The 26,698-nt window shown below is 33.4% G+C and overlaps 1 protein-coding gene across 15 annotated transcripts in view; it reads right to left on the reverse strand.

Annotated features, from left to right (window-relative positions):
- QTMAN (queuosine-tRNA mannosyltransferase) overlaps window positions 1-26,698 on the reverse strand; it is a 336,381-nt gene that overhangs the window by 253,341 nt on the left and 56,342 nt on the right. For all 15 annotated transcript variants that reach the window (XR_005651304.1, XR_005651303.1, XR_005651305.1 and 12 more), the window contains one exon: window positions 6,967-7,028. The gene's annotated coding sequence lies outside the window, so the exon portion shown is untranslated. Of the gene's footprint in view, window positions 1-6,966; window positions 7,029-26,698 lie in introns of those variants that run through there.

The following is a 26,698-nucleotide window of genomic DNA, read 5'->3' on the forward strand; positions in this document are numbered from 1 at the left end:
ACACGTATTCCAATTTCTCTGTTTGTTGGAAATCGATTTGTTACAAAGTGATCGCAAGATTTTTATTTATTTTTCCAAATGAAACCTTCAACCTCCCAAATGCATAAAATATATATATTTTTTATAGTATGCCATAGATAATTCCTATCAGTAACATATACATACAAATAAATAACTGAAAGTTAGAAAGAAAGGGGTAAGGAAAAAGAATGGAGAGAAAAAAGGAAGGAGAAATTTAGCTTATTTGAAAGTACAAACTATGTTTTTCAATTTTGTGAGCATTTTATTAAAAAGCTTTAAAATAAAGGAAAGAACACAAGATAACAGTATTTTCGAAATAGGAAAGACTCTCCCACTTGAAATTAGTGATTCTGTTTATGAAAAATTTTCAAATTTAAAAAATACATATCCAACAAATATTTTGTGTCCAATTTACCACTAGCGTTATTATATTATCATAATACCTCACCTACCTCTAGTAATCTTAAAGTAATAACGTGTCTCTATGTAAGTTTCTGTTGGACATATTTTAAATGTGCACCATTCTTGGGATAGTTTCTATTTTATAGTGCTGAAAAGATTCATTAATTTCAATCACCATCAACTCCATACCCCCCATACACTTTTTCTGCCTTTTTTGTTCAAATATATTTCACTGTGGCCATTCAGAGGAAAATTACACATTCCAATAACATTTGAGTTCCTCTCAGTTACCCTTTCAGTGGTTCAGGGTAATGATAGAGTAAAGAAACGTGTTCTTTATAGGCTCTCCTTTTTTTTTCATTTTTCATTTGGTAGAATTTCAGCTTCAACTCTCTTGTGCCAAAAAGCAATGGGTAATGTCTAATGCTCTCAAACAGCAGCTTACTTTGGAAAGAAGGGTAGTGAGAGTCAGGAGAAATCACTCTCATTCTTAGCTTTTAAAGAGTCTTAGCATATGGAATAAGCAATCTCTTATCTTACTTTCCTAAAATAAAATTATGGAACCAAAATAGGTCAGGAAACGGAGAGGAAAAAGAAATAGAATTAGAAAATTTCAAGAATCTCTGAGTATGGGTAGGGGCTAAAAGGGTGAAATTATTGTAAGTCTTAGCCCTAAATTCTCACTGAAATCAGTCAAAAAAATTCTATATATTCATAAAATGTGGAGTTTATATATTTTTTAGCATTGTTCATAGGTAGAGGCTTCCTCTGTAAAGTAGATAAAAGCTACATTCTCTTCTTCATCAAACTGCAAGAATGGGATAAATAAGGATAATTAGTACAGTTGGATAACATAAATGCCTTCGTTTTAAAACCAGCATTCAAAGATAAGCTATGACAATCCATATGATCTCAAAAGAATATTCAGAGAATAACAAGTCTCTTTTGTTTATATCATCTCAATTTGAATTTCATCTGCGGTTATCTCCTTTACAACAAATATTTCTAGGGTTCTTACATGCTACAAAGTCCTTTTACTCGGGCCCATTTTATTTGGTTATCTTTTTAGGTGCACTAAAGATTGAGTATACAATAAACTGAACAGACAGCGTACAAAAGGCTTTTAGAACTATACCATATGGTCCAGGGAAGGGAACAATCTGGACGATCCTGATTTCAATCTGCAAGCTTGTCCACCTCTATAACACATTATACCACTGTAATAAAATATTAAGAGGAAAACGTAAAAGTGAAAATAGTCTATCTTTAGCATTACCAGGCAACCATACTTCTGAAATTTTACTGATAAACTTAATAAACATTTACTTTAATTTATATTCTGATATTTTGGTATGCAACACCAGGCATACAAACCTAGGCCACTATTCACTAGAAACAATATTTCGGCAGGGAGGTGTGTGGGTATTCAACTTATGCTTCAGAAATTTGGAAGGAAAAAAAACAAAACACTTTTACAAGGGGCATATTGGCAGGGGCTGATGTAACAGATGACACATTCTTGGAAATCAAATAAAAGCAATAGGGAAATACCCATTGTTGCCTGGTGAAGGCCTAATCACATGGACACAGCTGGAACCAATGTAGATCATTCATTAATAAAATTGTATTGTAGTAGCCACTTTTTGATGCAATTCAATTTCTGCTGTAGCCAAATCTCTGCATTTCTTTGTTTGGTGTTAGTAAGATTGTTTTAATGGGAAATATGAGAAGATTTAGGACAGGGGAGGGAAAAAAAAACCTGCTCTCATGCTAAAAATGAGACTAGCTCAAAAAGCTAAATGTCACTTTACCTTGCAATCGACTTACACTATCAGCAGCTTAAAATATGCAGCGTAAATCTGAAAAGGGGGAACTCATATGGTACCATGGATAAAAAGTGAGCAGTGTGAGATGCCACAGAAAACATATGAAATACTTGTGAAAGTATTCTACAGAATGATAAGATGTCGGGCAGAGGAAATTAAAATGTATCAAAAATGGGGGAGGGGATCAAACAACTGAATTAACACTCTTTCATGCAATACTCTCTACTGAATTTTAACACTGAAGCATGTACCATATGCTTAAGGGAAGATTACTAATATCTTTGACCACATAAACTTAAGAAATCACTATTTGTTATTATATGTTACCAATATTTGACATCGAACAAGATATTCAAATTACCTGCCCAGCAGTTATGTTTAAAATCTGTATTGATATTCAAATGAAATAAAATGCTAGTTATAATTATAAACATTGTATTTAATAAAATACAATCCTAGTTAAAATAATAAATTTAGTATTTATTCAACTTTGTTGACATCCCTTAGTTTACTTTTCCATGTCTCTACAAACATAATGATTAAGTTACTATATCATAATTCCTACAAACTGTATGACATCAAACTATAACAATATAATAGCTTTGATATGTGTTCTGAATTAAACAAAACTGTCAAATTTATTACATACAAAAATGAAAACTCAACAGCACTTACCAAAAGAACTGCTCAAACATTACAGATCTTAAATATATTTCTACTATGCCTCTGTGTATAGTTAGAATAAATGAATAAATAGGACAATTCATACTGCAATTCCGAAGTCAATGAAAGATATATTCTTACCATAGAAGAGATAAAGGGCTTAATTGCAAATAAAAATTACAACGCCGAATGTATTTAAAGTCAATGAACAGTATTTAACATACAATAAACATTATTTGATATATTTGAACATACAGAATGAAAGTGTTTTTTGGTCTGTATTCTCTTTAACCACCAATTCTAATATTATCAGACCTTGGCACAGATGATTCCAGACAGACAGTCATGCATTTAAATGGACCAAGAGAAAAAAACAGTTTCACTGGCATTCCTTCTCAAAAAATGTCATAATTCTGACGCTTAAAATGTTGACCTAAAGATTTAATTGATATAACTTAACAGGCATCCCACCACATTCATTTCAGCTGCTCTATAAAATAAGCCACTATAAATACAAGTTAAAAAAAAACATTGGGGTAATGAGGAATCACAGCATTTATTACATGTGCATTACATACAAGGCAATTTGAGTATTTGTTTGTTTTGTTAAAGTAATGAGCCAATATGTTGTTGAACCTGTCTTGAGAATGAGAGAAAATAACAGGTGAGTTTATTTAATGCATGCTTCTGATTTACCTGTTTTACAAATCCTTTTAATGATTTTTAAAGCATTTTCTAAATTAAAAATAAATCTCTGAAATAAAGAATTGTCCGATTGCACAAGTTTATCTTAATGTACTATAAAGACATAGTATTTCCCAGTATACATGGCATTTAAAAATCTTTTACATTAATAATTTTAACACGAACAACTGTTTCCTTTCAGTCACATTTGTTGCAATCACAAAAATAAGTGAGTTTTTCTTCCCAAAGTAATTTCTTATTGCCAAAAATCACTGACAACTTTTTAAATAAAAAGCAGTCAAAATAATATCAATCTCCTCTTAAGAAACATATCCTGCCTATTTACCTATTCTTGATTGCGAAACATTAATTTTTAAAACAGATCACTCAAAAGTAAATCATTTGTTTTTGCTTAATACAATAGAAAACATTTACATCTGGAGGAACATTCTACGAAATTTCATAGAATGCTTGCTCATAGTGAAAATCTAGTCTCCTGCTCAAATCATCACTTAAAAATCATAATGCTATATTTCCACACCTCTTATACTAGTAGGTCACTAATTATAATTTAGAGAGTATTGGGAAACTTAAAAACACTTCTGTGCTTTATCTTGCATTTCGATTTCAAAGAAAAAAATTTTAAGTGCACACCCTTATATTTAAATGGAAGTTCATCTGGTTATCCAGAAATACTTACCCAACATTCTAAAGAAGAGTACTCAATTTGTAAAAGATATGAACTGACCCTGAGTTTTAGACAAAAATTGAAAACAATGGCAGACCTTTTGGTCTTAACAAGAGATATCTTGGCATAAAAACCCATACAACACATACAGATCAATCAAGAGTTTCTGTTCAAATAATAAGCTGTGAAGCAAGACAAGATTTCAACCAATCAGAAATTCTATGTCAACATGTCCAAAGTTAGCAATATTCAGAAAAGTTTTCTGAAAACTGCGGCAAAAATGCAACTGTGAAGGAACTCTAAAAGAGCTGGAAAAGGCAAACTTAACACAAGCTTCTATAAGGAACAATGCCATTCACTAAATGCGGAAGTTGTGAAGAGAATGATGTTTCTATTTAAGAAAAAATATTTTTTTTTCATGATGGTGGTCTTTGTGAAGATAGAGGAAGATGGGGGAAAAGAAATGGTTTAAGTAGGAAAGACTAAGGCTGCATGCCACCCTTCAGTGATGCTGGGAGGGTAGACCCTCTGCCTTATGAAAACTACTGCCAGAACCAAGCTACACAAAACATCTTGGCTGCCAGCCTAGAACAGTGCCAGGCTGTTTTTATTTTTGTGCTAGACTCCCTCAATTGAGACAGTGTGGGATTGTCACTTTGATGCACATAGAGAACAAAGAATAATATAGCATGGAGTGGAGGGGGGACATTTTTGCCCCTTTAAAGTCAGGTTGGCGTTTGTTTTCTTTGACAGGTCTTGAAAAGACCCATGAAACAAAAGTTATGCTGAAGAATGGATCAATTGCCCAAAGAAATTGTGTGAGTACAATATTGCCAACCTTTTAAAAGCCATGTAAGAGATTAACATTCTAAAAAATCAGACTTAAAAGGAGTCCAAGTCATATACATACCTATTAAAGAGGCCAGAGACCAAGAAATACATGACTCACAATTACAAATCTTATTTAAAATATGATAGTATAAAGGAAGGCCAAAAAATCTGGTGGAAAAAAAAAAAGAACTAATATAAGTATTATAATCTTTAGGTCACTATTCAGAGGCAACTGTGTCAACTGCTATTCTGACCTTGATTTCTCTAAAATTAAATAATCTGATTAAAAGATTATAACATTAGAAACAGACTCCTTTATGCCCTTACAGTGAAAGAGGTGATAAATGATCAAAAATGTTTAAAGGATTTAACCACAAATCATCTACAAAGTTGCCACAGACACAAACAGGAAAACCGTCTCTTCTATCCTATTCAATTCTGTACTAGAAACAAAGCTAACACAAATGCGAAAGCCAAGTGTGTGCTGCTGCAAGCTTCAACTAAACACACTACTTGAATTTGGTGACTAAAACTCCAATAAACTATCAGCTCCTAGAGGTATGACCTTTTTCTCTCTATGCACAAGATAAGTAGAGTTAAAAGCCCACTTCCTACAAACCAAATGAAAAGAAAGAATGAACTGTGACAAGCCCAGATCCCATGCTGGCATATTTTACATTAACTCAGCATCATCTAAGAGCAGTATGTTTCTCTAGGGGGTAAAGTTGTGAAACTAATACAGTGTTGATAAAAAGCACCAAAGATCTACTACTAGTCCCTTCCTCCTGCACATCTCCACTGAATCGCTGTTAAAAGAAGACCAACGGCTATCAGAGAAATAGCAAGAACTAAAGCACTTGCCTCAGATGTTCTGCATGGAGGCATGGAGCATTTACCACCTGAGCCTATCTAATTTCTGACAAAATGATCCCCTGCCCAGTTTTGTTCATGGCCACAGATTCTCATAGCAAGTCATGATTAGTGTTAGGAAAGGCAATGGGGGAGGGAGAACCTGGGGAAGAAACCAAGTGAGAACTGTGGCCAAACTTCAAACGATATACATGCTTCCCTTATTATGCAAATTAGTGCCCCTGCACAATGCTTTGGGACCACAAAACCTGTGGGTAAAGGTTTAAGGTACAACGATTTACTCTAGGTGGCAAGGGTGAGTCTGCCATACGATCAAAGAATGCTTTATTTTGCTCCGCACTGTTCTCCTTTTACATTTCCTTTCTTTCCTCTAGGATATACTGCTGATGCTATTACCACGTGGGACACTGATAGTTGTAGGCAAGCATTCATGTGTTGCCAAAGTGGTCCAGAAAATGATGTCTAGCTGGCTTTAGTTCAACAAGTAATATGAGGTAAAAACAGGAAGCAAAAAGAATGAAAGGTGTAAAAGAAGCTAGCCAATAGCCTGTTTTTTCTGTTTATTAATGATGCGGATGAAATGGAGAGAAATCTAGAAAAAGCAGCCAAGCCGACTGAATTACAAAGAAAGATTAAAGGAATTAAATGTGTATAACTTGGCTGACAACCAAGGAACAATATGAGAGCTGTCCACAACTCTCCAAAGTATATACATAAAAAGAAGAGTGGGGAATTTTTATCTACAATAGAAGTGTGAATATATGAAATAATAATGAGATAAAATAAAAATAAAGAAATCTGACTTCCAAGCACCAGAGGAAGTCATCTGGTAAAATTTTAAAAAGGCTGCTTCCTTCTCTTGAGAAATACTTATCATCTTACTGACCCACACTGCAGTGAAGAGTAGATGATAGGAAATAATGCCACACTGCCAGAGGACGGAATCTATGGAGAAATAAAAATGAAGTAACATGTGCTTACCGGATGATCCAGTTACACTGATGTCTCTCTTTACATGTCTGATCTGGATAATGCAGAGGTACCTGCGAGATCACGAAGGGTATAGTTACCTTCAAAATAAACCCAGCTTGAATTCTGAATCCTGATCTGGACAACAGTTTACTTGAATGATCTAGCAGTCTGATTCTTGGATATCATGAGATGGAAGAAGAATCTCCAAAAACAGAAATGTTCTGAGTTTTAACTAATGAGAGCTTCTGTCAGTCTTTCCAAGAACTTCCGAAATCAATTATAACTCAAATAACAATAATAATAATTCAGATTAGAGGTCCTTAACGTTGGTACACGGATGGCCTTCAGGAGTCTATATACTCCTCAATGATACATGTAAAATTTGTGAATTTACAAAGTGACAGTAATGAAAACAGCATGGTATTGGCAGCAAAACAGACACATGGACCAGTGGAACAGAATTGAGAGTCCAGAAGTAAACCCATATTTTTATGGGCAAATAATTTTCGACAAAAAAGCCAAAAACATACAGTGGAGAAAGGAAAGCCTCTTCAATAAATGGTGCTGGGAAAACTGGAAAGCCACATGCAAAAGAATGAAACTAGACTGTTGTCTATCACCACACACCAAAGTTAACTGAAAATGGATTAAGAATCTAAATATAAGACCTGAAACAATAAAATGCATAGAAGAAAGCATAGGAACTACACTCAAAGACCTTGGACTTAAAGAGGATTTTATGAATTTGACCTCAAAAGCAAGGGAAGTAAAAGCTAAAATAAATGAATGGGACTACATCAAACTAAAAAGCTTTTGCTCAGCGAAAGAAATTGTCAACAAGGTAAAGAGAGAACCATCTGAATAGGAAAATATATTTGCAAGCAACACCTCCAATAAGGGCCTAATATCCAAAACATACGAAGAACTTATACAACTCAATAAAAAAAAAAAAATGATCCAATCAAAAAATGGGCAGAGGACCTGAATAGACACTTCTCCTAGAGGACATATAAATGGCCAACATATATATATGAAAAGATGCTCAACATTGCTAGCTATCAGGGAAATCAAAACCACAATGAGATACCATCTCACACCTGTTAGAATGGCTATAATCAACAGGACAAGTAATAACAAATGTTGGAGAGGATGTGGAGAAATAGGAACCCTCATACACTGCTGGTAGGACTGCGAATTGGTACAGCCACTACAGAAAACAGTATGGAGGTTCCTCAAAAAATTAAGAATTGATCTACCATAGGATCCAGCAATCCCTCTACTGGGTATTTACCCCGAAGACTTGAAAACTCATATCCGAAAAGATATTTGTGCACCAATGTTCATAGCAGCATTATTTACAGGACATGGAAGGAATCAAAGTGTCCTACAACAGATGATTAGCTAAAGAAGTTGTGGTACATATATACAATGGAATATTACTCAGTCGTAAGAAGAGATGAAACACTGCCATTTGCGACAACATGGATGGACCTCGAGATAATCACGCTAAGCGAAATAAGCCAGACAGAAAAAGTTGAAAATCACATGATATCACTTATATGTGGGATATAAACCTAAAAGCGACAAATGAGCAGGACAAACAAACAGAGACTCATGGACATGGAGAACAAACTATTGGTTACCAGAGGACTATAGACTAGTGGTTACTAGTGGGGTGGGGAGGAGTGGGGAGGCAGATGGGGTAAAGGGAGTCAAATATGGGGGAGAGGGTAAGGGGAGAGCGAAGTGGGTAAAGGAGATAAAATATATGGTAGCTGAAGGAAACTAGACTTTAGGTAATAAACAATAGAATATACAGGTGTCAAACTATAATGTATACCTGAAAATTATATAATTATATTAACCAATGTTACCCCAATAAACTTAAAAAAAATAAAGCATCATTGAAGAATACATGATTAGTCATTATATCAACAATTATGAAGAAAAGAACAAAATGGTTATTTTTTGAGGCAATATTTATTTTCCAAAATATTTTATAAGTAAAGGAAAATAAATTTTAAAAAGGTGTCAATTATTATATAATGCACGTTTTTCTTATTTTGAACTCTCATGCCTTCTTTCATATAAAATATTTCAGTGTATAACTTCAAAAAATAATAAAATAAATATTTTGCTTTTCTTCAAAAAAAATTTTGTGAGTTTATGTAAACGCATCTCTCTGTAGAGAAGATCAATAGTCAGATTTGCAAAAAGGTCCACAATGCAAAAAAACCTGTCAAGAACCTTTGCTGAGGACAGTCTAAAATCTCAGAGGCAGGTTGGAATGCATATGGGTAATCAGTCCAGGTTTGGGGTTTTCACCCCAAGGAAACAATGGAGGTACATAGACATTTGTAGATCTAGGATAAATACCTTAAGAACAGTATTACTTTCTGAGAGAGCATTACATCAGTTTTAAACTGTTACTTAACTTACACAGCCTGTGCACAGTGAAGAGAATAAGATGTTACCATATACCCAAGGGTGGATATTGTGACTTTCCTGTTCTGTATATACTAAAGTCAGAATCCTTAGGTATATCGATACTAGAAAGGTCAAAACTAACATAGTAACTCTCCCAAAAAGGAGGAGCCAGCAACGCAAAAAGTGTACAAACAGTGTACAAAGCACAAAATCACAAGATTACCCAACCCATTTTTAAAAGACGTATTTTAAACAGTAATCACAGACTTAGAATAACCTATATCAGAAAGAAACAAGGGTGAAGAACCTTCCAAGTATTGTGAATAAGTCACAGCCTCAGAGAGAAGGTTGAGATGTGTCACAAAAAAAAAAAAAAAGAAGAGAAAGAGAAAGGCTAAGAAGACAATCAAATGAGGGAGGGTGGCGTTTTTGAGATGGCCTATTTGAAATAATTATCATGTAGTGTATTCTCTCGAAAAATAATTCACTTCCTGAGCATCTACCAGGCATTGCAGCTGGTGGTGGGAATTCAGCAGTGAACAAGACAAAGTTTGCCCTGCTGAAGCTTAATTTTGGGGAGATGAGAAAGAATGCATGGAGATTAGCATAACAGCAGTATCATTTCACTATACATGATATGAAAGTAACAAACAAGATGAGGAGACCGAGGCTAGGGAGAATGGCCTACATCTATCTAGTATGTCACAATGATGTTCACTCCAATTCTCAAAGTTAGTCGTGATCTTAGAGAATCGAGACTGGGAAAGCACCACAGGGGCATCTACTCAGACCTCTTTATTTCAGAGATGAGCACAGGAGAGCTATTCTAGAAGACAAAGTATCGCAACCTCATTATTTCCAAATATCAAAATACACACACCTAGACTGAGTTGTCGTTTTATGATACATGCTCTGCCTTTATAAGAGAAGCCTGACAAGTACTGAATAGCATTTTTGAATCTTTTTTAAGAACTGGCTGAGGATACTGCGTACCCTTAATTTTAACAAAGAACCACATTTCATCCAAGTGTACACAGTAACTATTCAAAAGTTTGAAAAATAATCTTAAAGTCCAAAAATAAAAATAAAGTGATGCTGAATAGAAAAAGGTATGGAAATCTATTTATTCATATATCTATACCTGAAAAGAGGGCATCCTTGATGGTAAAGGGGTTAGGGACTTCCAGGCTCAATGAAAGACGCTAGCATTCCACCTTCACACACCAGTCATCAACCCTACCCTCTGTTCCTCACCATCCATCACGAGAGATACCCAACAAACAGGCATGTACAGAGGCCATTTCAATTGCTAAATGATGCTATTAGAATATCATTCTGAGCCTAAGTGCTTAAAAACATGTAAAAAAGACAGATAGAAGCACTTACAAAAAAAAAAGTAAAGAAGATTCTACATGCTATCATTAAAAAATGTATTTCATAGTTTTTAAAATTATTTAAGGAAAAAGAAAACCTGTTTGGAAGTCAGAGATTCCAAAAGATCAGTGATATAAAGCTTCCCCAAAGCCAGAAGTCTATTACATTCTCTTCTTAACACTTGCAGACCAGATTACCCACAGTATCCAACCTAAGATAGCAACCTTGAGTCTTTTTCTTTTGAATGAGAGGATGTTCTATGACATCTGTCATCTCATTGAACAGAAGTGATGCTACTGATTAGGGGGGCTGATCTATTCCTCCTTGAAAGAGTCTTCTCCCGCAAAGCTAAAGAGCTCTTAGGAGCTGCTTCCAGAACGAGGAGCCAAGTTTTTTTGGTCAGAGACACAGTAAGCCCTTTCCTTTAAATGTCTCACAAGTCAGAATTTTTCACAATATCTACACCAAAATATGACTTATTCATATTAATTTTCTTTGTATTGCCATCATTCATTGTCTTCATTTTTAATTTAGTGATATTTTTAGCCAAATGAAATGAAACACAGTTTTCTCCAATCTGTTTCCGCTCTACTCTTCATCTTCTGGGACCCAATTCACATGGTCCTTTAACAACTATGTATTTCACACCAAACCAGATATCTGCCTAAAGCTTACCAATCTAGCCTCCAGGCATATTTCTTAAATAAAAGCAGCCACTTTGTAAACTTGAAATTTGCAAACTAAAGGAACAAATGAACTATCAAAAGACCTAGTAGTATGTAACAGTTGCTCACCTCTAAGCAGAGTTTAAAATTCATTTCAACTTATTATTTTTTGAAAGAAACAGCCATTGACTTTTTCCCTTTGCAAAATACTGTGTTTAATGGCCTAGTTAAATCAGAGGTGATAGTGTGAAGCAAGTGTTTTAAATTGGTAAATTCTAAACCTTTTAATGTACATTGAAAGTACATCAGTCAGAAGTTTTAATAAGACTCAGCAGGACAGAGAAGAATTAACAGTCTGTAGGTATCAAAAGGGGGTGATAGGCAATGATAACCTTAATCATTTGCATAGGGATTTATAATTTCATTGCTTAAAGGTTAATGAAATTATGTGGTATTTTGCCCACTCTTATCCAGAAAATGATTTCATGGCTTGGTTTGTATATATTTATTGACTGAATCATGTAACAGAAGAAATGACTCTTTTAACCAATTAATCTACTGCATTTTCACTCATGTACTCCTGGGTATACAACTATCATTATCTTTTCTAACCAATATCTGGTGCCCTAAGACAAAAACATAAGGTTCCCAACAGCATCTCAGAAAAAAGAACAAACTCATAATCAGAACTCTAAAAGTATAGTAAGTTGCTAAAAATGATTGTTTTTTTTAAAAAATTAGATGCATTCCTTAATCTATTTTGTACTTCAAGTCACCTACTGCTACATAGTTGGTTCTGCCAAATATTAACATAAAATCTACCCTAGAGATTGATGAAGGTATTCAAGAAACCTACTTGAAAAAGAATAGAGAAATGCTAACAATAGACACAAATAATTAGAACAGGTAAAACAATAAAAGAATTCTAGGCTAGAACAATAGCTTTAAAACCTCAAAGGGCAAAAACCACGGTGGCATTGCTTCACTGAGCACCCCAAAGGTATTCAAGGCCAGCACTCTGCTTGGTACCCAGTTCTAGTGGAAAATTGCAAAATCTGTGGGAAGAGCAGTGTTATCTACTCTGGCTGCACATCAGAATCACCTGGAGGGCTTTAAAAACATTAATAAATAAATAAAGCTGATACTCAGGCCCCAGAACCAGATATTCTGGTTTCATCGGGTAATTTTTAGAAGCTCCCTAGGTGATTTCTCATGTCCAGCTGGGGTTAAGAAACACTGCTACAGACACTGGGTCTCAAAGTGTGGTCGGTCCCTAGCAAAGTGTGGTCCCTAGATCAGCAGCTGGGAACTTCTTAGAAATGCAAATTCTGAGACCCCCACCCCAGACTGAAAACTCTGAGACGGTATTTTGAGGAGCCCCTCAGAGGATTCTGATGTACACGGATGTTTAAAAAGTACTACTTTACACTTAATCTTAGACGAAAGGCCAAGAAGCATTGAAAAACTTTTGCAAAAAAAAAAAAAAGACAAACAACAACAAAAAATAGGTTTCAGTCCTCCCTCCACAATTTACTGGTTGTATGACCTTTGGTCAGCTCTCTAAACCTCATTTTCCTTACATGCAAAATAACAGAGTTAGCTAACATTTGTTAAACATGTGTTACCAGAGAATGTGCTAATAAGCACTTTACATACATTATATAATTTAACCCTTACAACAAGCTTACGAAGTAGATATTAGTATGACTTATACTCAGAGATGATGAAACTCATCCAAGATTAAAAAGTGAATAAGCAGAATCAGAATTTAAACTCAAATTTTTCAAATTCCAAAATCAATGCTCTTTCCCTATTCCATTATCATCCATTAAGTGATTTCATGCCTTGGTTTGTATATATTTATTGACTGGATCCCTCCCTCCTTTCCTTCCTTCCTTCCTCTTCCTTCCTTCCTCTTCCTTCCTTCCTCTTATCTTCTTCCTTCCTTTTCTTCCTTCCTTCCTCTCCTTCCCTTCCTTCCTTCCTTTCTCTTTCCTCCTGTCTTCCCTCCCTCTTTCCTTCTTTCCTTTCTTCCCTCCTGTCTTTCTCACTTTCTTCAGAAGAAAGCTTATTTTCCTACTAAAAAGCTGGAGATTAACTAGCATGTATGTTATTTAGTGAGGGACTACAAAGTACTTAGCATTCTGCCATATTCCAGAAAGAAAAGGATGAAAATTTTAAAAATTTAATAATCATAGCAATGAAGGACAAACTAGATGGAGACACACATTTTTCAAAACATAGGGAGGGACACATATGATTTAGTTCTAAAAGTGAGTCAAAAACAGAAAAAGTAACTCATGAGTTCATGAGACTAGAGCTCAGAGACCAAGACATGATGTCAGAAGGAGGTGTAGCTTATCCTGAAAAAGGGTAAAAATTCTGTCCTGCACAGCGGGGAGAAACAAGGGTTTGAGAATAGTAAGTAACACAGCTAAGTAAGGTAAATGGGTCCAGTCTATGACTTAAAGTAATAAGAATAACTTTACTACAGTAAAAATATTAAAAAATTTTTCACAGAATATTTTTGATGCACTGATAGTAAAAAAGGTAAACTTAAAGTCTAATCATAAGTACTAAACCTAGGAAAAAAAAAATCAACCTAGAATAATAACAGGGAAAAAAACAGGAGAAAAAGTCATTTCTTTTACTGAAAGTGTTTTGATCCACCCTTTACTATGGTATTTCCATGGGCAATTTGTATGCATTACATAGCATTTTCAATCATTCACTAATCCAACCAACACTAACTGATCACATATAGTCAGTCACCAAGGATAAAAAGATAAATAAGATACTGACCCAGGGCACATGAGCATTTATGTAGGAAGCAAACCGCCAAGTGTTTTATGCTACATTTACATGAAGTTATTAGGAATTAAGAAGGCCACTACAGAAAGACCAATTCTTAGGAATGACTTTTGTGAAATTCCTGAAAGTCAATGAGGTGTAAGCTAGCCAAAGTGTTCCACATGTAACATATGAGTACTTTGTTTATGCTAGCATCACAACCATCAGCTCGCAAGTGGAGCATCCCAAGCTCCATCCACATTTAGACTTACTTATGCCTAAGAAGGGCAGGCAAACATAAAATCTAGAGGTAAAATTTTTAACACTCACATCATTCATGTCATTATTTACTGAAGAATAATGAATAACTGTGCTCAGAAACGCACTGGAAGATTCTACCTGTGTAGTAATGAAGGAAAATGTGAGCAACAATAGGCTGACTGAATTCACTAGCACCTCAAATTTCCAACTCTGTCAATGATAGTCCAGTGCTGCATACCATTTTCTTTACTTCTACTATAATCTGACATTTGTCTCTAAGAACCAATTTAAGAAGTATATAAATCCACCAGACTATGCTTAAATGATGAAATGGCAGGGTTATTTTTTCTCAGAATAAGCGTGAACTGAACTTGCTATGATGTTAGAAATTATAGCATTTTTCACACTAAATATAATTAAGAATCAATAATGTGTCTTTAATGTGCCTGTTTATTAATAATGTATACCAATATAATCAAATAACTGAATCCCAGAGTTAAAAACTACTTGTAAGGTCACCAGGCAAAACATGAACTTTTATTCCTCGCAGTATCTAGGACACATATAGTTAAAACTAAAACAATGGCATAAAAGCCCTCCAAGAACTTTGAGTAATAAATTTCTTTGGCACCAATATATCTAATCCATATACACTAATATATTTTACTAAAAGTCAATCACCTATCATCTCATTCTTTAATAACAAAAGGTTGTACTTAAGAGCAGTACAATTTTAATAAAAAGTGGTTGGTATAAAATCATCTTTTAAAATATTCAGACCATGCCATTCAGATATCCACATACACTTGGATCTATACACATTAAAGAACTTGTTTAGATTTACTGAAGCTATACCTGCTCTCAAGAAACAAAAAAGTTGTGAAGGTTGATCAAACACAACTTTGCCTCAAGTATATTAATGTTTTCCACTAACGCTGTCCTAAAAGTTAACAGTTAATATAATCCAAAAGTTTCTCTTTATTTCTATATTTAAATCATCACAGGTTTGATCAAGTGTGCAAATCCCGATGGGTTCAGGGTTCCCTTCAAAATGTCTTATAGGAACATTAAAAATTGAATGGGCATAAACAACTCCCACAGAGCGGAGCTCATGAAAGCATTGCTGTGATCTCTGGGCTTCACATGCAACAACACTGGGGAAGTCTGCAAGGGAATATGAGCAACTAATTACTGTCTTTTGCTTGAGGGCAGGTGTGCTGATCTCTACAGGTTTCTCAGTTGCAGTGCTCTGCCTACTACATTGCCTCTCCAAGACGTTCAGTGTAACCACTTGCTGAAGCTCTGCAACACATCTGATAGAATACCAGGCCATTATGTGTTCAGGAAGAAACATGTTGTGACTTCTTAAAGACATCGCTAAGGAAAAACAACAGCTGAAAAGGTTTTAAATGGTTTGTGAAAGAATACTATAAGGCAGTATAAAGAGTAACATACAAAATTTTATCTATCTGTCACACATTAGACAAGGATACCACTGTTGTCTTAATGAGTACAGAAAGTTTTCCCAAGTAAATACAGTTATTTTCAAAACAAAAAAGAAAAAAGAAAAAAATTAACTAAATAATAATCTCATGTTGGTCAATCTTTTTTCATTCATGAAAGACAGTGGCCAGCGCTGGGAATGCAATTTTATCAAGACCAAAAGAAGACCTAAGAAATTATCCACTATAGGAAGTTAGTAAATGAAATAGTCATCTGAAAATAGGGGAAGTATATATTCTATTCGCATGAGAAGCCACTTACAGGATTAATATCCTTAAAACCTTCCCCATAGTACTTGGAAAGAAGTATGCTTAATAATGAAGAGACACATAAACCAAAGACAAACAGCCCTTGCTCCACTACTTGCAACCTGCATGATCTTGGGCAAGAAACAACCTTTCTGTGCCTCAACTTCCTCATCTAATGATTCACAAGACCTACCTCATCAGGGATGTTTTAAAATAAGACAGTGTCTCTTAACTATTTGGCCAGGGCAATCACATGGTAAGTGGTTAATAAATTGTAATTAGCATTATGAAAATTACAAAGTACATTCTTCTCTTGTTCTAGGTAGAACATTAGCCAAACAAAAAGCATCTTGGAAAGTAAAGATTCATCAGCAGATTGCTATTCAGAAATTTGTTACATGGTGGATCTTTTTAAATAAAAATATACCACCTGGCTTTTGAGCAATCAAGCAACAAACAAACACACAAACACAACTTTTAACTAATTATTTTTTCTGAATAATTATTCATCTTGATGAAAAGGTCTTATTTCTAATACTAAAATTTTATGGAGAAACTAGCAGTGTTTTATAACAGTAAGGTAAGGAAAGTTCTAATAATATTTCAAATTTTCATCTACTTAAGAAAATCTCTCTGGTACTATCAAGGTTAACGTTCTTAGGCAATGAATCTGTTCAGAATAAAGAAATGTGTGTAAATGCTAATATGATATTTAACCAATTATTTTTATCCAAAGTTCCCTATTTAGTGTTGTTCTTTAACCAAATGGAATTAAGATGGTATCTCTGATCATCATTAATATGAATCACCAGTTGTGTAACCACTGGTCTTTGAAAAAATTAATAAAAGCAAGAATTAAAATTGTTCAGATTATTCGCAAAGGAACCAAAAAGGGCAAAAGAATTTAAAGCAAAATGTGTACAAAATACATTAAAATAACATAGTATTTCTGAAATTAAAATGATTAGACCTATGGGAATATAATTATTTAAGGCAATATCCCTCCCACTCTCAGTAGACTATTATATCAGGGGCTTATTTCTTCAAACCTGGACAATGCAATAACATTGCAAGTGAGAAAACTGAATAAAGATATTTTTCTCTCACATTACCTTTCTCAGGAAACTACTACAGGATGTATACCAAAAAATATATATAAGAGTAAGACAAGAAGGAAAACAATACGAGACCCAGGAAGAGGCAAAGGGGTTCCTAATGGAACAGCAATGGAAAAGCACAGGAAGAGAAATGTAGAAAATAAAAATGGAAGTCTCCTGAAAGGATATATTCAAGAAAAAAATAATCTGATATGATTTATTTTATGGAAAATTATACTAAGAGGTTCCTAGATGATATAGGAAGAAATATTAAGAGTAACAAGAAACTAAGCAAATGAAAAGCAGAGCTTTACTAACACCATGAAAAACATAAAAATTAGAAGTGAACTTTTCATCAGAATTCATTACAATAAATATCTGCATGGTATAATGGTGTAACACTAAAAATAAATTAATCAAAAGTTATAATCTAACAATACTGGGAATATGCAGAAAAGGGATGGCAGTATAAAGGCGAAAAATCTGCAAAGACCATAATATAAAGTCAATAAAAAAATCTAAACTAAATGAATCAAAGACCATGATATAAAATCAACAATACCTAAAATGAATGTGTATATCTGTAATTTAGCAGTATAAGATACATAACCAGAAGAAACAGATAAAAGGTTAAAAATAGTTGCCCCTAGAGAAAGAGACTAGAAAGAGTGAGTAAGGAATCACTGTGTTTTCTAACAGGCCTTTAACAATTAGAATTTTAGACTAGGTGAATGTACTATCTTGACAAAATAAGAATTAATTTAAAACAATCTGTCACATTCACCAGAATGTTTCTGACAGTGTTTCTCATAACAGTAAAAAGCAGAAACAATCTAAATCTTCAATAAGAGAAGACTAGTTAAATAATTTACATTATATCTATACAGTAATTAAATGGCTACGTAGTCATTTAAAATGATGTTGCAGAAAAATATTTAATGACATGGAGAAATGTTCGAATCAGGAAATGAAAAACAATTCAAAAACAGCTGAGGAATAAAAATGCAATATCTATGAAAATATCAATGGTAATTTTAGAATATTTTTCTCAATGCTTCTCTGACTTTCCAAATTTTCTAAATAGTAGCTTTGTAAATGGAAGAACTATATATATATATATATATATATATATATATATATATATATATATATATATATATATATAATTTAATGCTATTTATTACTCTATTTAAGTAGTGTTACTTTATGAAGCCTTCCCTGATATTGGAGCCAGAATTAATTTTTCCCTTCGCACTGCACTTTGTATGTGCCACCATTAGAGCATTAATGCAATCAGCTTTGTAACACAGGTAATTGCTTGTCCATTCTCCCACTGGATTAAATCACTGAAGAGAGGACTGTGTGTAAGCCATCATAGTATAAGCTGAATGGAATGTGCCTAGACTTCTGAAGACAATCCCACAAAATGAGGAAATCCTAAATATGGTCTGAGTATTACTTTAAAAAAAAAAATTATTTATTTATTTTAATTAGTTTCAAGTATACAGCACATTGGTTAGACATTTACATAGTTTATAAAATGATCTCCCTAATTGCTCCTTCTCTCCTCTGGTTTTCCACTTAGCCAACATATTAATGCTAACTGCATTCTGAGCATCGCTTTTTTTAAAAGTGTAGAATCATTAGTGTGGAGAAGGATAATAAAAAATATAAGTTCTCATGTAGGTTACTCTTATCACATTGCTGTTTAGTCCTATTTCACATAGAGTGTCTCTCAAATTGACTTCCGGAATATTTGTTCTTTTGACTGAAGGCTTCAGTAGTGAAGCAGTGTTTAAAAGCAGATCTTCAGGATTTCTTAATAGATCCATATTTATTACTCGAAACGCCAGGTTCTTAAGGATTTGGTTAGTAGAATATCAGTTACCCAAAATGTTTCTATAATAAATTAAAATTAGGATTATTTGTCTTTATATGAGTATAAGATTTTCAAACTAAGTAGAAATTTAAATATGGTTAGTGGAGTAAATGTGAAAAAACATTTCATAATGTTTGGCTTTTATTTAGAACTCATTTCACGATAACTAACAAATAAAGCAGCACAAATACTAGCAATAGAACTTTTCTGGGCAAAACCAGAAAACTCCGCTTATTGTAATATGTGGAAAATTCTTAACTCTTTCCTATAAAAAGAAATCAATGTTCAGTACATTTGATTAAAAGTCATAAAAGGATTTGAATATTTCATCTTGGTGGAGCTATTTTCTCCATGAGCTCAACCACTACTTTTCAGCATGCTTTTAGAATAGACCATGTATGAGTAAGAGTCACAAAGCACAGAATGTTATGAAGTAAAGGGCTATTTTATCCACCCTCACTCTCCCATCCCCAGAGGTATGAGCAGGAGGGCATGGACAAGGCAAATAGCCTTTTACAGAGCAAGGTTAAACTGTCTGTTGAGTGACAACTGTCACTCAATAAGGAAGAAATTAAATTCTAATTGCAATAAGATCTGTAGACTTTTATTTCTTAAATTGTTTACCAACTTTTAAAAACAAACAAGGACATAATGGTTTAACTACAAAATGATAAAGGATAATATACTTTACAAAAGAATGTGCCATGAGTTGATTTTATATAAGTTATATGCAATATATTTGTTATTACATGAGGAGACCAAGGCAGAAAAATTTTAAACCAAAAATGCTAGGAATAATAGCAACTAAACTTTATTTGAGCATCTCAAAAATTTTAATATAATAAAACATTGTTACTTTACAAAAAATCAATTTATCATCTTTTTTTTAAAAAAAAAACATAATTTCTGCATTACACAAAACACACTACTAAGAATTCTAGAAAATTTAAACCAATCTACAATACAGAAAGCAGATCAGCAATTGCCTAAAAGCTAAAATGGTGGCAGGCGATGGGGGAGACTGACTTGAAGAGGGCACAGAGAACTTTCTGGGGTAACAGAAATGTTCTGAATCATAACTGTGTTCGTAGTTACATAGCTGCATGTTTCTGTCAAAGCTCATCACATTGCTCACCTGAAATGGGTACAATTTATTGTAAGTAAATTATACCTGAATAAAACTGATATAAAAAATGTACTCATTATGGCTGTCATGGCTGACAATCATTTCAATTACCTAAAGACTTTAATTGCAAATTTATTGTTTCTGACACACAAGGTAAAGATACCATGAGTAAAAATCAGCTAAGTGATAGCATTAGTTTACAGTCACCAATCAACTCAAATATACTGCCACCTATACTGTACTTATCTATATTACTTTATTTTACTGGCTATTTTTTTCTCCTCAATTAAGTTTTAGATAAAAAAAATGTACTATGTATTAACAGCATCCTCCAAAATCTAGCTCAAATTGCTTCACTAAAGTGTTTATTCGTTGACTTATACCCTAAAATATTTCATATAATTATCATTTCTTAATAATAAATGAGCAGCAGTTTTTGAAAAAATATAAGAACAGCTATCTTGATTTCACATACTGGATAATGTTAGTTTAGAAGATTAATACATTTTTTCATAATCACATTTAAACAATTATTTCACATTTGAGAAAGTAAAGTTATCTAGCAGGTATTAAATAGCCAATATGAACTCACAAAACAAGCCACCATATAAAAGTATAGCTTTTAAAGTGAAAATATTACAATTTTATTCTTTCCATATGTGACAGTGTTACTATTACATACAAATTTTACTATAATAATTGCCAATAATGTATCTATTTCTAAAAATAACATATTATTTCACACTTAATAACAAATTGGTTTAAGATGACTTGCTTCACAAATCTTAACAAGAAAACACTTGAACAGTTTACTAATTATTATTTAAAAAATTAATTACACAGTAATCAAGACAGTGTGGTACTGGCGAAAGAACAAACAAATAGATCAAAGGAACAGAAAAGAGAGCCCAGAAATAGGCTTACACAAATATAGTCAACTGATCTTTCACAAAGGAACAAAGGCAACTCAATAAGGATTGTTTTTTTAACAGATGGTGATGGAACAACTGGACATCTACATGCAAAAACCTGAATCTATATATAGACCTTATACCCTTCACAAAAAATAACTCAAAATGGATAGATCACAGACCTAAATATAAAATTTAAAACTGTAATACATCTAGAAGATAATATATGAGAAAACATAGCTGACCTTGGTTTGGCCATGACTTTAAGGTATAATACCAAAGGTACGATCCAGAAAAAAAAAGTTAAAAACTTCTGCTCTGTAAAAGACACTGTCAAGAAAATAAGAAGACAACATACACACTGAGAAAAAAAAATCTGCAAAAGACACATATATGATAAAGGGCAAAACATACAAAGAACTCTTAAAATTCAACAATAAGGAAAGAAACAACCCAATTTAAAAATGAGCAAAAGGTCTAAACAGACACCTCACCAAAATGGTATACAGATGGTAAATAAGCATATGTGAATGTTCAACACCACATGTCATTAGGGAATTATAAGTTAAAACAACAATGAGATATTACTACACATCTATTGAAATGACTAAAATCCAAAACACTGACAACAAATACTGAAGAGGATATGGAGCCACAGGAACTCTCGTTCATTTTAATGAGACTGCAAAATGGTATATACTCTTTGGAAGATAATTTGGCAGTTTTTTACAAAACTAAAACTGAACATACTCTTACCACACAACCCAGCAATCAAGCTCCTTGGTATTTATTTAAATTATTTGAAAACTTACATCCATGCAAAAACCTGCACACAAATGTTTACAACAGCTTTATTCAGAATTGTCAAAACTTGGATGCCAAGATGTCTTTCAAAACTTAACTGGATAAAAATACTGTAGTACATCATATAATGGAATATTATTCGGCACTAAAAATAAATGAGCTATCAAGCCATGAAAAGACATGGAAGAAACTTAAATGTAGTATTGCTAAGCAAAAGAAGCCAATATAAAAAGTCTACATATTGTGTTAATTAGCCCCACTATATGACATTTAGGAAAAGGCAAATCTGTGGAAACAGTAAAAAGATCAGTGGTTTCCAGGGGTTCTATGAGAGAGAGTGTAGGAGGAATAAATAGGTAAATTGGGATTTTATGGGCTGTGAATTATTCTGTATGATACTATAAGGGTGGATACATGGCATTCATTATTCATTTGTCAAAACCCACAGAATGTCTAACTTAAGTTAGAGCGAACCCTAATTTAAACTAAACTTTTGCTGATAACGTACCAATGTTGGTTCATCGATGGAAACAAATGGGCCACTCTGGTGAAGATTTGATGGTTGGGAAGGCTGAGAGGGGTGACCCTCTGTACTTTCTACTCAATTTTGCTGTGAACCCAAAACTGCTCTAAGAATTAAAGTTTATTATTTTTAATTAATTACATAAAAAAGTTCTTTCTAAAATGAAGTCCAGATCTTGTGTGTACAGTATAATATGGAAATGTAATGTAATGGCTCTCCAGCTCATATAACCAAAAGGACCCACCTTTTCTTTAAAACATGTAAGGTCCTTTCAAAAGTTATCTTTCTCTAAGAGAAGTTTACGGTTTGTGCTTTTATGAGAAATTCAACAAGCTTCCCGTATTGAGGAGCAGTTCTTATCGTCAAAATCTTAAGTTTTACAAAACTAAGATGACTGCTTCACTTTTACAATGATAATTTCAAAAGATATGTTCCCACTACCAATAAAGAAACATGCACCAAGCAGCTAACATTCGCCAACATGTGTCGACTCTAGGATTTTACCATATTACATACAATTGATTTCTTCACTCAATTTCCTGACATTTACTACTGTCTCTCCCAATATATGAAAAAAATTATGCTTATAGGCCTCTCAATAAAAAAGATATTAAGATGTTACCAGTTCAAAAGTACCACATTAAATATTAAGCAAGTTTAGACAACTAATTTTAAAAACAAAAATTAAAATCTAATACAAAGATCTTTTATCCACTGCCTTCTTAATATTTTCACAAAGAAACCACCCAAATTCTTGACCATGATATTTTTAAAGTTGACTAAAAGCTGGATCATTTAGGAAACAATCGAAATTTATAGGAAGTGGGTAGTGGTAAAAGAAAAATAAGTCATCAACATCATTTTAAGTTTGAGAAATGTCATAGTCTTAAACATTTCATAGATATGGGAATTGGAGTGATCAAGAAAAAGAGTAGCCAGGAGTAAAAAGTATATAAAAATCTATCATCTGGACAAGGTGATTAGCAGCAAAATATGTTAAATTACTGCAAGATTTTAGGATAAGACATTAAAACTATCTTTATAACAGATTTTTATTGAAGCTGGAATTAAATTTCAAAGGATTTAAGTCGATGTTTTTTTAGTAACTGTATATTATATGTGAAACACTATGACAATTTCCTGCCTCCAATGGACCTACAATCTCAATGAGAAGACACGAAAGACACAAGAGAAATGGATATTAGTCAGAAGTGATAAATTAGTAGTTGAGAGAAGCATGGGAAAGAAAAACTATGGTTGACTGAAATATCTTGAGCCTTAATAATTTGGGAGGACAAAGATTTCATTAAATGAGGTAGTAAATACAACCACATTTAGAATATAAGATGATAAATGGTAACAAAACTTACTGTGGTAATTGTTTCATAATATATGTAAGTCAAGTTATTATGCTGTATATCTTAAACTTCCACAGTGCTGTATGTCAAGTATATCTCAATAAAACTGAAAGTAGAAAACAAAGAAACTCATTAGCCTACAGGTGAAGATGAAAGACAGGATTAGATGAAGGCATTTAAAAAGAGAAAACTAAGCTAGAGCAAATGGACTGAAAATAGGGCTTAGCAAAAGCTCCCGGTTTAAGGGTTAGGTAGCTAAAGAATGGGGGAAGGAAGGAAGAGATAGGAAGGGGAGAAGAGAGGGAGAGTACACACAAAGAGGTAGCAGAAACATAAAAAAAAATTTAAAACATGACAGTAGGAAGACACTTGTTACCCCAGGCTCTCTACTCCAGAAAGAAGCTAAAATTTAATTAATTAATTAAACACAAAAAGAACAAAAAATAATGAATACCTCTCGTCAATGAAACAAAGACAGTCACAACCACAAACCACAAACTACAAAAAAAAAAAAAACAACCTGCCAAATTTTGTGATATCGGTAATCAAAATGAGGAGTAATGCTAAGAGCCAAACCACACCCCCTCAGATGTCAGGCAGGATAAAGATTTTCCTAAAATTAGAAGAGTTCTAAAGCCCATTCAAGGAAACCCTGATTAGAGTAATGATGTTTAAGCACCTACCTAAGAGAGAATAAGAAAGGTTTCTCCAGAACACCAAAAAGAAAAGAGGAAAAACCAACATGACATTTTTATTATCAATGACCTAACTTCCTAGCTCAGAGAGACTGCCAAATGGGGTGAAAGAGAAGGGAAGCAGTAGCACCAAACTGAGTACTACACAGACTTTTATGACTCACAGGATCTCAAAGTTACAGTGACCTTCACTGCACCCGCAAGCTGAAGTGAGAAATATCCCCAGAGCAAAGGAAACGTCTAATGTGAAAGAGTATTTAAGATAAAAAATCTAACTGGAAGCATGAACGATACTATTTATCCCCTCTCCCTACTACTCAATACTTGCATCTGATCTCACTTTTTTTTTTTTCAGGTAATACCTGAATTGAACCCATTCAAAAATGAATAATAACTAGAAAAGAATCAGCAAAGAATTTATACAGAACTACCAAGAATTGGATAGAGGGAAGAGGCAAATGGCAGATGAAGAAAAGATATTGTCTTAGGAAATAGAGGAAGAACTCAAATAACTTCCACACTCTTAAATTACAGAGACTATGAGTTACTTCAAAGTAAAAGGGCTCAAAGAATGAAATCGCTCAGAAAAGTAAGAATTTTTCAAAGAGATGTAAAAGCAAACTGGCAAGCTAAAAGACAAAGTTGTAGATTAAAAACAACAAAAACCAAAAAAAACCATAAGTTAAAGCCATAACAGCAGCAGCAAAAAATACCAGAATACTCAGTCCTGAAACAGCCAGGAAAAGAGAGGACAGCATGAAAAAAAGCACACAAAATGAAATTAAAATGTGTGTGTGTGTATGTGTGTGTGAGAGAGAGAGAGAGAGAGAGACAGAGACAGAGAGAGACAGACACAGACAGAGAGAGACAGAGAGAGAATGTGAGAGAGAGAGAAAGTAAAAGAGATCCAGCCAATACACATTTGACATCCTTGCTCACTGGCCAGCCACTCACCTCCTGCTGTGTGACCCAGTTCCTAACAGGCCACTAACTGGTACTAGGGGTTTGGGGACCTCTGCTATAAAGGATCACTTATTTAATTACTGTAACTCCTTCAGTTCTACTTTAATTTGGTTCTACTTTAATTTCTTTTGGTTCTACTTTAATTTCTTCTACTTTTGTTAAATTCAAGTAATATCACCTTTATTTAAGCAAAAACAGTATATAAGATAATCTTATAATTTTTCTCTTATTTCTCTATCTGTAAATATATGTATGCATGTGGGTATGGGTGTATATGGGTGTGAGTATGCATTCATGGAAGAGAGAAAAAAATGTCGGAATTGATTTTCTAAATTATGATTATGTGTGGTAGAATTAATTTTTTTAATTTCTTCATAATTTTGTTTTTTATATATTAAATATATAATCATTTAATGCAAATCTGTGTTTTAAGAACTGGACAGGGCAATATATAGAAATCATAAATCAGAATAGAAAATTATATAAACTTCACATATTTCTTATTTATTCAGTCACTTATTTGCTCATTTATTCAACCAGTAACTGTCTAATACCCACCATGTAGAAGAAATAAAAGACATTAAACTGTCCTAAACATCTTAAATGTCACCATATACTTAATAGGAGGAAGTCTGTACCAGATAATTATAAAGCATATATAAAATAGGTAATGTTCCAATAAAAGGCACTGATCATTTGGAATTTAAAACCTGACAGAATAAACACAATACAAATGCCATTAACAAAATTTTAATTTATTCTTAGTGAGTAATATAATTTGTGTGTGTGTGCGATATAGCAGATGTTGGATTCAAAAAAAAAAAAGGTCATCTTATTCCAAACTTTAATTAAACAAAAAGTAAAATCTATCTAAATGAAAATGATTTCTCAACATAGTGGTATAGGGTTTGAACCCTTCTACTTAGAAAAGACGCTATTCTTCCCATGCTAGGGAAACCATTCTGTTTTCTTGTTACCCAACACCTTCCACCTCAGGCTATTCCCTTGAGTTACCTCCCTCTGTACAGCCTACCAGTCTAATGGACTTTCTGGCATAAAAGGGAAATTCTAAAGCCCTCTTAGCATATTTTCCTCTATGAACACGTTTAATCAAATG

Source organism: Pteropus medius, unplaced genomic scaffold, assembly GCF_902729225.1.
Source record: "Pteropus medius unplaced genomic scaffold, Ma_sr-lr_union100, whole genome shotgun sequence".
Taxonomy (NCBI): domain Eukaryota; kingdom Metazoa; phylum Chordata; class Mammalia; order Chiroptera; family Pteropodidae; genus Pteropus; species Pteropus medius.